We start from the raw sequence: 13,077 nt of genomic DNA, 5'->3' as shown, positions 1-13,077 counted from the left end.
TTTTAGTAAAAATATCTTTTAAAGTTTTCTTAATTGGAAATGTGCTTATTACTCTTAACACTAATTTCTGTAGTGTTTTTGATTATCCCTTCACATAATTGCTGCAGATTTGGGTACTTTCATGATTCTGTATTAATGTCACTCATTTTCTTTGATCTCTTACTCATTTTTCTTCTGTCTTTCTTAGGCTTAATATTTTTTTTTCTGAGGAATTTTCAGATTTCAACTCCCTTGTCTATAAGAATTAGGAAACAGAAATAAAATGAATGTTTGGCATAGGGAGAAGTTCAGGTTAGAATTCAGTAGGTCAGCAGTGGGCAATGTCTACATGTGAAACAATTAGCTTTGCTTCTGATACTGGTAGTCAAAATATACTTGAGATCCACAACTTTACCATATGGTTTATCTATGTTCCATCTCCCTAATTGAACTATGAGGTCCCTTAAGGTTCTATGTGAAGAATCCTTAGCATTGACCATAGTAGACATCTAGAAAAAAATTTTCAAAAATTTAAATTTTTATTAGTACATGTTTGCAGCGTGTAATAATTACATTCATCATGGGGAATTTGCATATGTACACAACACATCTTAATTATTTTTATATCCACTTCCCCTCCTTCAGCTCCCCTCTGTGATAATTAACTGATTATGTGAATTTGAGTAAGAAATACCCAACTGAACTGAATCATATACCTCTGGGTGCAGTTAAATGGGTTTTAAGTAGACAGAGACACACGTTGGGCATGAGTGGTACCACGCAATAGGCTTGTAGGCTGAAAGGAATAAAAAAGAAACTAAGAAGGAAGGATCACTTCTGTTTCTTTGGAGGAGCTCCAGCCTTCGCCTTCACCTTGGACTTCATCTCCTGTTTTCTAGCGCAGACCCTTCAGCCTCCAGGATGGACCCATCAGCTTTCTGGCACAAACCCTGTGGCTTCCTGATGCAGACTTGCATGGGACACTATAGTGAGCTGCAGGACTTTGACCATTGACTAGATGCTTTAGCTCTCCTATGAGAATGTATCCCTTTTGCGCTCATTCAAAGTATTTTTTACTCATATTCAAACAATAATCAATAATTTATGTAAGATTGCATCCTAAAAGATCTATTTCCCTTTGCAAATTGGAAGGGGACCAAGATATAGAGAGAGGGTATTTCAGTAAGTGATTAATATCTATACAAATTTAATGCAAGAAATATAAATTTATAAAATTTTACAAATGAGACTTACAATGGCCACTAGCAGAAGTGATCTTTCCTTCTTAGTTTATTGTTTATTCCCTTCAGCATACAAGCCTATTGCTTGTATATGCCCAACCTTTCTGTCTTATTAAAACCTGGTAAATGAACTGCTATTGAATCAAATTTAACAATAGCTTCCTCGATGCCTATTCATGAACAAGGTCTTCTTTACTTGGATTCCTACTACCCTCCCTATCTTCCTTTTAATCTTCCTTCTTTAGCACCCTATTAAGCGAATCTATTAAGAGATTTTCTTGAAGCTTAGAAACACAACAGAAAGACCACTGAAAAATGAACTAATGGCATCTGGATTAGTCTTTTAAGTGATATTGTATTTCTTACATTCCCAATTTCATTCAAGATTCTTAGAAATAGTTTATTTTGAATGTTATCAATTGTTTTTTTCTTCAACTGGAAAGCATAATACATACTTCTTTTGCTGAGCTTTTATTAAAAATTACATCACTCCTTTGTAGGCAAAGTGGTAAAAACTAAACCGCTTGCTAATATTTTCTGGGAAACTGTCAATGTTAATTGAAATCTGAGTTCAAATTATGGATGTGTTTAAATAAGGATAATGTAGTAAAAGTATTACAGAAATGGAGAGGTGAATAGTGAAGTAAAAAACTCAGATACAAGAATTTACAGTCAGTGAAGCTAGACAAAATTTTGGTTCATTTGGAGTTTTTTAGGAATAAAATTGGCAAATGAAACCTGTGAGTCACCTGAAAAGTTGAATTTCTCCATTTCTCCTGGGAGCAAGAGTTTTGTTACATTATTATAGAGATGTAGCTCCAAGTTCTTTTACCTATTCTCTTTGTATTCTAACTCATTTTGGAAGTTCAGATTATGATGTCACAATTCGTAGTAACTGAACATGAGCACAATCACTAAGAATTATTGGAAATGTGAAATATTTAATATTTTGTAGGTCTAGACATGATGTGATGAAAGCATGACTTGTATTATTTATCTTGACAACAACAGGATCATTAAATATTAGAACCAAGCATTTAATGAGTACTGTTTTAAATGAAAAATTTTCTATGATAATTAAACCTATAAAAGTAATTCAATTTTTTGCAGGGTTTTTATCATGAATGGGTGTTGAATTTTATCAAATGCTTTTTCTGCATCTATTGAAAGGATCATATGGTTTTTGTCGTTGACTTTGTTAATATAATGTATTACATTCACTGACTTTCGTATGTTGAACCACCCTTGCATCTCTGGAATAGCCATCCCTCTGTTGGGTATCTTTCCAAGAGAACTAAAAGAATCATATCACAGAGAAGTATGTGCACCCATGTTTATAGCGGCACAGTTTGTAATAGCTAAATCTTGGAAACAACCTATTTGCCCATCCGTTGGAAACTGGATAAAGAAGTTGTGGTTTTTCTATAAAATGGAATATTACTCAGCCATAAAGAGCGAGAGAATAGATTCATTCATAGGAAAATGGATACATATTGAAGATATACTCCTAAGTGAAATAAATAAGTCCCACATGTGTAAATACCAAATAGTTTCCCTGGTGTGAATATTCTGCAACAATGCATAAGATTCTAATAAGATTACTGACATTTAGAAATGGGAGGAAAGGAGCTAAAGGTGTAGGGAAGGTGTGATACGTAGGGGAAGAACAAAAAGGGAAAAGAAAAAAATGTGAGAGAATGAAAAGATGAAAATAAAGTGTTTGTAGATGGGGAGGGGAGGAGGGGGTGAAGGGAGGGCAGAGGTAAGGGGAAAACAATGAGAATCAAGACTTGCCATGTAAAGGTACATGATCCCAACAATGAATGTAACTGTACTGTATCCCTAAATGTACCAATAAACTCAATTAAAAAAAAAAGTAATTCAATCAAAAATTTCAGATATAAATTTGGTGCCCAAAAGAATAATTTTTCATTTGCCATTTAATTTTCATAGAAATTTTAAACATATAATACAAATAATTTTGAAGCCAAAATAATGAATTTTCAATAGTTTCACTATATATATAGTTTTCTCTAAATAAACAATTCCACAGTTATTCATAATTACATCTTTTACTTTTGATGCCTTTTTTGGGAGGATAGCAAACCTTCCTGTAAAGATCAGATAGCAATTATTTTATTCCAATCATTTGACTGTCATGCTAATATAAAAAGTCGTGAACAATATGTAAATGAATAGGCATAGCTGTGTTCTAATAAAACTTTATGCACACTTAAATTTAAATACCGCAAGACTTTTATATGTCATGATGTATTACTCTTTAAATTATTTTCAGCCACTTACAATACATCTAGAAGTATTTTTAGCAAAATGCCTGTGCCAAAGCAAATGCTCAGGGCTCAAATTTGCTGACTCAATTTATAACTGAACATAAATTTGAAGTCATAAGAAAACCTTGACTATAACAACATAATGGAAGATTTGTTAATTTAAATCAATAAAAATAAATGTTATAAAATAAATACATAATTGTTCATCAATTATGTGTGTCTTTACTACTCATCTAAACATAGACATCCCATCCACAGAACTGCGAAATGTGCAAAATAGATGCATCCAACTTTGATATTTTCCCAATTTAGTCATATAGAAACTAGCTTAATACACTTGGTCCTTATAGAAGTATATTTATCAAGCTGTGAAGATATAGTATATTTTATTCAGCAGTGTTTTATTTTGCTCTTTGTGAAGGTTAAAAACAGTTGAATAAAATATATTCTGGGTGTTTTGTCTCTTTAAGTGCAGTTTTTGTCTTTTTTCTCTGATGTTCTGTCCTAGTGATTCTCATTCTGGTATTTATTTCAGAGCCAATCTTATCTTTTTATATCAGACCATAGAATGTTTTATACCTCTTCAGTATCCCTGAAAAATTTCTTAGGCATGACCCCCAAAGAGAGATCTCTTTATTTCCTTTGTAGTAGTTTATTGTGAAGATGAGGGAAAAATAATGGGAAAAGGAGGATTGGTCTTTTCCATTTCATGAAATGAGAAAACATCTTTCCCTTATATTGTGGTTTTACAACCTACACTACAATATACCTATCTCTAGGCTGCCTCTTTTGCCCTATACACTAGTTCTCGAGACATCCTTAGACATGCTGGTTTTGTTGCTAAGAAAACACACACACACACACACCTCTACTCCCTAAAATTAGTTGCTTAAAACAATAAAGGCTTTCCTTCAACTCTCACTTGACCACTCGTAATAAGTGAAGTGGATCTCCTCTCGGCAGACACCGAAAGACCAGGACTAGGGAGAAGCCACCACAAAAATCACAGTTCCAAAGTGAGATCTCTACAGGTCCTTACATTGGCAATTAAATATACAAGCCTTAGAAGATAACACCTTTTGGTTAATGATTAGTTGAACAAAAGTAGACACATACTTCACTCATCCATGGTGGTAAGGAAGGTAAAGGGATAGAAATTTGTGCAAAATACCAGTGATAACCACCACAGATATAAGTAAACTTTTAAATGTTTAATACATTTTCCTCTCAGGGTGGCTCAGTTCCCAAGGTGCCTCATCTCTTGGGCCAGTGCAGGAAAACACAGGCCTTTACTGTTCATCTTCCTCCACATATCTGAGCTGTCTCCAAGGTTTGGGGCTTTCAGTTATCCTTGTGAAAGGTGAACTGGGGTGTAGATTAACCAGTACTCTGTAAACTTGAAGAAATGCAAAACATACAAGGTCTGTTGTATTTTTCTCCTTTGAGAGGCAGAATGAAAGACATTACTCACAAACATGTTTTTAAACATGTTTTTTAAAATTATGTTTGGCCTTTAGTTTGATTATAATTGCTTATAAATATTTCTATTTTATGTTGCATAATTGAACATTATAGTAATATGTATTTCTAGCTCCTCTGAGTGCACTGAGGTTCCATCTGAGTCTGTGAAGTATATCTTCTAATGTCTTAATTTAAATGTGATTTGAAATTAGTTCTAGTTTATATCTCACTGCAGCTAATGTAGTGTTGCTTCAGAGGACAGCACTGACAGGATGATAATGCTTTGCATATTTTTTCATATACTTATATTTAGGTATTAATATGTTTCTGCTGGTGAAACCTGGCTGTATACAAAATAAAAATAATTTTTATATGAGCAGTAATTGCCTTGACACTATGAGATGCCATTGCCCCAGCTAAATAGGATTGTCAGAAGACATTTTGATAAAGTGAAAGATAAACAGACAAAAAGTGTTCATCACCTCACTCACAGAGTAGGATGTAGCCATGAAAGAAGCTACCACTTATCGCTAGCATTTATGTAGAGCTTGTTATAGCCTTGGGTGCTACTTAGACACTCTCTGCTACTTACCTCATTTAGTTTTCACAGAAACATGGTAAAGTGGGCATTCTTTATCCCCACAAGCAAAGACACAGAGGTCCAACGAGGCACATGATTGTCCTAGGTATAAATTAGAAGAAGTGAAACTCAAATCTAGATGGAACAAACCTGAGCATTGATTTCACTGCTATATCCTTCCTAATCTCAGGACTTCTAGGGGCATGGGAAATCTATTTCTTCTCTACCTTAAACCAAGTCAAACACAGGTACATCCAAGTGCCTCAAAACAGGATGCTAAACGAACTATTATAAGATTAGCATCACCAGAGACTATAAGGCTTGTTGTCTAAATTTATAATGATGATCATTACTAAGACAGGGATTGTAATCACAGTGGTCAGTACATTCAAAGGAAGAATGCAGCCCCTGAGAAATTAATGGCACAAAGTGGGCCATGCAGAAGATCAAATTATCAAGCGTACCAGTGATTTCTATTACTTCACAGTGCAATCCAGGAAGACATTAAATTTGTCATCAGGCATTTAGTTGAACAAATCAAACAACCTTGAACAGTTGTGGAGATGTCTATGTAGGATATCAGCAAGATTTAAACTGACATGATGATATATGTCCAAGAGATAAGTCAGTGCTCCTAAAAGCAACAGAAGCTGTATGGGAGGGGGTTGTGCATTCTGTATTTTAGGAGAGCAAATATGAGAATCACAGGGAAGATTGAGGGAACAAGAGGATCAGAAGCAGTACTGAGACCTTGGCTTTGTTCCCATACAGCTACCAAGATACCAGCCTCAGAGAAATAAGATGTGTATTCCAGCAAGACCGCGTGAGTGAACAATTAGAAATTTTTAGGCTCACGTAAGCCAGCGTCTTCTGCTCAGGGAACCGGTAAAAATGACTGGTGTTAAACAATGCTACTTCCAATGTGCCCAGCCTGTGCTGTGCCGGGTTTGTTTGTGGCCTCACTGTCTTACCCTGTACGAGTGTCTCTGAAGCTGCTCGCAAGTTATAGGACAAGGGACTTCCGGTTGGTAATCACAGCAAATCTTCGAAATTGAACAGACGTTCAATTTGAGATATTTGACCAAAACTGTTTAGAGAGGAAACAAAGCAAAGCAAAGCAAAACAAATAAAATTCTCCTTAATTCCCAAGGAAGAACTGTTTCTTCTGAAAATTTGAAAGAAGGCAGGGAGTAAGTAGGGACTGAACAAAAAAATGGATTTGCTGCACAGTGGTTAACATGGTGCAGATAAGAGTTTTCTTCTCTGGAAAATTATGATGCATAAAAAAACCCTGACTTTTCCTAAAGATCATCTTATAAAATGCCTGAGAAATATATTTCTTACTCTAAAACATTTACTTGGCATTCATAAATAGACATAAAAAAACTTCTACTACACAACATCTATTTTTTTATGTATTCAAATGGGGAAGATCATGGAGATCAACTCCAATTACTTAAGGATGAAGTTCAATGTGTCCTTCTCAGGTGTTTCATGACTTGCTTTTTGTCCATTTCAATATTCATTAACACCTACATTAAAGGATAGGAAGGCAAAGAGATAAAAGGAAAATTTTCACTTTGAGATGCTATTAATCTTTCAGCTTATTAATCTTTCATTAATGCTACCTCTGATCAAAACCATGTCAGACTTTCCCCTTTTCTGGGAAGCAGGTGTTTTTTGTCTGTTTGTCAGTTATATTCCTATTCTACAATAACTTGTAGTTTGTCACTTATCCCAAAATAAAGGTCATTTTATAGAGTCATCTAATATTTATTTCTTAATAGCAATATCACACTGATTATTTGTGATATCTGTTTATGTTTTGGCATTATACTCTTTGTGTAAATCAGTAGTTATTTTTCAATATTCATTTAGAAAATATTCCACTTTAAGTAGCATAATTTGAAGGCATTTTTATAGTTGCTAAATGTATAACAGCCCCAACTATCTAAACAGAAGCAAAGGAGTATATGTGATGTAGTAGAAAGGGGAATCTAGAAATAGAGATATTCTAATCTTAGTTGGAAGTCACTGAACCCATAAGGACAATGTCATTTGTGGTTGAGTTTTATAATTCTGTGTATCACTAGCTCCTTTTCACTGACGTGCCTCTCCCTTATCTATTATCTCTTCTAAAATGCACTACTCTATTTTAAATTAGCAGCATGTGATAGAATTGGACTAAAATGTGTTGCTGATGATGATTTGTTAAAATAATTAGTAATTATATCGAATAGTTTCATTGTAAAGCCAAACACTCCAATTTCCCTTGACTGCAACATGTAGCCCTTGGAAATTATATACAGCATCATTATTATCGTTTATATCTTATAGATGCAAAAACTGGAGATTAGAGAATTTAATAAACAAATCTAGTGATTGTTGGGATCCGAATTTAAACCTAGGCAATGGTATTTGTGAACTCAGGCTCCTTGCCACTATACAATGTACCTACAATATAAAATCAAAATATTAGGGCATGTTCTGTGAGGTTATGACCTGAAGATATAGTGTGAGTGACAATATTAAATATTAACATATTTAATGCAGAAGATTATCTGACCTCTTTTGTAGTCCAAAATATTAGAGTAGACAGTAGAATCTAGGAAAGGGATCACAAAGTGAGGATGCAGCAGATTTTTAAACAGTTCAAATAAACCTTTTTTAGATAGAGAATCAGTAATTTTTGGACAGAAATTTGTTTTATTAGGTTATGAAAATATTCTAGAATCATAGTGATGGTTCCACAACTCTGTGAACTAACCAAAAATCATTGGATAGGAAAAAAAAGTGATGATTCACTTAGTGTCTATCTGAAGATGCAATATCAGTACAGTATAAAGAAGAATAAAGTGAGAAATGACAAACTTAACCCCTTCTTAGCCATCTATATGTGACTTTGCAAATACATATAACCAAAAGTTAATTTTTCTCAAGGGTAAGCTGGTCAATTAGTAAGAGGTACTATGAATGGCTAACACTCATATTGATTCAACCAATATTATTTTTCCTGTACTGAATTCACTCTTGCATTACTTCTTCTATCTTATATGTCTTTTTTTTTTATTGTTGTTGTTGGTAATGTTAACAAATCAGTGGATAGATGACAATTTTCAGATTAGTCTAGCCTCCTCTTTACTTTCGTTTTATGACATTGAAACTGGTTGGATAATATACAAAGGAACAATATGAAAATATTCTAAGAGTTCTTACATGTTTCATTCATGTCTTTATTTGAAAAGTGCTCCTAGCATTTCTTTTTCTTCCAGGAAATGGATGGCCCACATTATGTCTAGGATGAGTTGAACTCCTGAGTTTTTAGTGAGTCATTGCTGCCAGAATACTGCCTGCTTGCCAGACTGTCCATTGCCCTCTTACACCTCTTTAATTTGCCAAAGCACTAGCAATTAACAGTGATTTGCTCAATGAGGTGTCGAGCCAGCCACAGCTGCTTTCATATAAAGAGAAGTCCAAATGTTGGAAACTTCATTTTTCAACTTTTTCACCTTATTTTGCCAAAGTTTACAACTGAGATTTCTGACAAGCATTTTAAAATCCATGTGAAATTATGTAAGTAATCAGATAGTGAGATCACAAATGGGAACTACATGTAAACCATGGAGGATTAATTATCTTGAAAAATTTTAACAGTTACTCAATGTCAGTTTTCCTCAGCTGCTTAAAAGAACAAAAAGTATAATTTTATGACCCTGAAAAAAATATATTGCCACATGCTTTTTTCTCTCCAATAATATAAATAAGTTTGATCAATACCTTTTAGCAGGTGGTTTCACACTTCCTAATTGTGAATATATGCCTTCTTGGCTAATAGTCAAACAACCACCTATTATTTCTTTTTTATTTAAATTCATCATTTGCTGTGTCTTTAAGGAGCCCCAGTTATGTGCAATGCATGACATTTCCAGGACATTTTCTTTGCCTCAGTTTACTTCTTATGATTTGTAAATCTGTAAGGACACACCATGTGCTTTAAAGAAGTGACTCAGAGGATTGGAGAACTCTCTATCTTAAAGAAAGGCTCTCTTCTGCTATGGGATGAATTGGAGAAGAAGAATAGGCCATCTATTATACAAGTATGGGCCTCAGATATACTCTAGATAGAGTAAATGCCCCAGCACCCAAAGATTTACTAATCACTGCACAGTGTTAATAAAGACTTACTACACAAAATGCCATTACATGGGAATTTGCATATACTTTTCAGTGGATTGTACTTTTGGTATTTACAGTGGGGAGGAGTCATTGGAAAGAGCCTGGTGTTGATTTCAATATGATCTTTGAAATCCTTCTTTTAGTTTATGTTTTTACTGAAATTGGTAGATTCAGTAAAATTCTTTATCGTGCAGTGTATTAATTTCAAATAGTATAATTTGATGTGACAGGAATATTGAACAAGTAACATGGGCAATAATAAGGGCAAAGTTCATAAACAGTGTTGAAACAGGTTTGTAAAGATCAAAACGACTTTTGCAAGGTCATGTAACTACTAAATAGTAGAGGCTGAAAGTAGAATCCCTAGTCTTTTTCCTCAAATTTCCTCATTAAACTGAATCCTAGAATTCAAAATTTTCTGTTTTAATGGTGGAAGTTATTATAGTTTACAAGATGAATGAGTTCTAGAGCATTATGGTACAACAAAGTGACTATCATTAACGAGTATACATTGCATTCTTAGAAAATGCTAAGAGTACATGTTCATACCATAAAATGCTAACTATGTAAGACACCTGACTTCTTAAATAGCTACTTATACATAATAGGTATACTACTATACTTATATGTAATCACGTTGTACATATTAAATGCATAAAACTTCATATGCACATTTTTGAATCTATAAATTTGAAAAATGATAGGAAGTAATTCTCTCACCCTTTTGGTAAGAAGGCAGTATTGCCTCCATGTGCATCTATTTAAGGTATAAATATCTCTAGTTTCTCATTTTTATGCCTGAGTAGTACTCTGTTTTATAAAAAAACAAAACAAAACAAAACAACAACAAAAAACAAAACAAAACAAAACATTTCCTTACTCTCTAGTTGATGGGCAAACAGGCTGCTTCTGAGTTTTACTAATTGTTGTACTTCCAATTTTACAAACTGTGCCACTATAAACATGGGTGCACGTATATCACTGTGGTATGATTCTTTTAATTCTTTGGGGGAAGATACCCAGCAGGGGAATAGCTGGGTCATATGGGACTTCCAATCCTAGTTCTTTGAGGTACCACCATGCTGATATACCAGTATGGTGGAGACTGATGTAACAGTCTACACTCCCGCCAGCAGGGGAGCACGGTTCCATTATCCCCACACCCCTGCCAGCTTTTGTGATTGGTTAATTTCATGATAGCAGCCATTCTTTCTGGGCTGAGGTGGAATCTCAGCATTATTTTCATTTGTATCTCCCAAGTGATCAGTGATGTTGAACATTTTGTTATACATGTATTTGCTGTTTCTACTTCTTCATCTGAGAAATATCTTTTCATCTCAGATGAACATTTCATCTTCAGATGAGGACTTTAAATTTTGGAGGTCTGATTTTATTTTAAAGTTATTTATATATTAAGACTTTTTTTGCTTTGTTTTTTTTTATTTTTTTAATTATTATTATTATTATTTTTTGGTACTGGGGATTTCATTGAACTTGGATCCTTATGCTTGCAAGGCAAGCAGTGGAACCACTGAGCTAAATGCCCAGCCCCTAAATTCTTTATACATTCTAGATAGTAGGCCTTTGTCTGAGGAATAGCTAGTGAAAACTTTTTCCTACATGGTGAGTTGTCTCTTCACACTGTTGGTTGTTAGGGGAAGGGGAAGTGGGTGGGGTAGGCAAAAGGAAAGAAGGGGATGGAATTAACATGAGAAAATGAAAAAAATGGAAACCAAGTCTTTGTAAATAGGGAGGGGTGGAGGGATTGAAGGAAGGGCAGGGGAATGAGGAAAAAATAAGAACCAAGACAGATTATGTAAAGGTGCAAATGTCCAATGATGAATGTCATTATATTATATACCTAAAATTTACCAATAAAATTAATTTTAAAAATTAGACCATAAAATCTATTAAAGAATAAACACCAACACTGAAGCTCAGTGCCTGACTTTTCCACTTGGTTATTGGCTTATGAGTACTTTTAACTTCAGAAGTTGCAATTTGAAGCTGATTTCAGAGTTATATTCTCATATACTTTCTTTTTTTTCTCATATAGTTTCTAATTTAACATATAGTGATCTTTAGGTTATACACCTTGTGAAAGCATTTATTAATGACAGAAAGTTAAGGACAGTATAACTAGCCTTGTTTTTCAATATTTACTTTTAACATTCAATTATGCCTTTCACTGTGTCTCAGTGTTGAGATGAATGCCAGCATAAATCTATTGCAGAATCCAAGAAGCAGCTGGAATTTGATCAACCCATTAATTCCCCAAGGAGTAACAATGCATAAATATTTCATTCTTCTAGTATCTTCTTTTCATTGAGATGGCTATTAGATATGTTCCCTACAAGCATGACATTCATACTAATAGATAAATCTTCTCATAAGGGGAGCTCACGGTGTGATGTGAGATTTGGATCTTCAAGGTCACATGGGTCATGTGCAATATCCTATGATCCAGATTCTTTACATAGTGACACATGAATTCCTGAGTCTGCCACCCAAGGTTTTCTTGTGATGACCTCATGCTACTTGCAGAATCTCAAAACTATCAAGCTAGGTTTTTGTTAAACAAATAATCCTCATTTATTCTCTACCTATCTGCAGAGAGAAATTTTGCATCATGCACGCACACACACACACACAGACACACACACACACACACACACACACACACACACACTAACACACACCTCTTCCTTAAGAGAATGCCTGGAGTAATGGTGTAATTTATTGCAATTCTGTTATTTTCCTTTATTCTTCTCTCATTCTGACATGTTTATTCTGTTTCTCATTGAATACTCTTCTATATAAAATATATTGGATCAGATTACTAGATCTGTAAATTACTAGAACAACTTGGAAATTCAAAGCCAGTATTTCTAGGAGACTATGAAAGCAATGAGAACAGCAATGAACAAAAGGAAAGATGACATATAAGGAGGCTCCATAACTTCTGTCAGTGATCTTTCTTTATATCAATTTATACAGTAGAATTTCTTACTATGTATTTCCTATCTTTCCAAGTATATTCTTATATCACAACCAATAGGATTTTTTCAGTATTTGTACTGAAAATAGCAGAAATAAATGGTATTACATATCATCCACATATAAAATTGATTCCCCTCAAAAAATGATAGATGTCCTTTTAATTAGTATATTGTCAACAGATACTTATGACCCACCCATTTACGATGCTAAATTGCAATTTTAACCATTTTTCTAACTGCTACTCGTATCTACATACATCATACCAAATTTTTATTGACTTTTCCCTAAAAGAAAACAAGTCATTGCCAAGAAACAAATTCTACCATTCATAATGTCCATGATAGGCCAT

Source organism: Fukomys damarensis, unplaced genomic scaffold, assembly GCF_012274545.1.
Source record: "Fukomys damarensis isolate Sample0158 unplaced genomic scaffold, DMR_v1.0_HiC HiC_scaffold_30, whole genome shotgun sequence".
NCBI lineage: Eukaryota > Metazoa > Chordata > Mammalia > Rodentia > Bathyergidae > Fukomys > Fukomys damarensis.
This window is presented reverse-complemented; position numbering follows the sequence as displayed.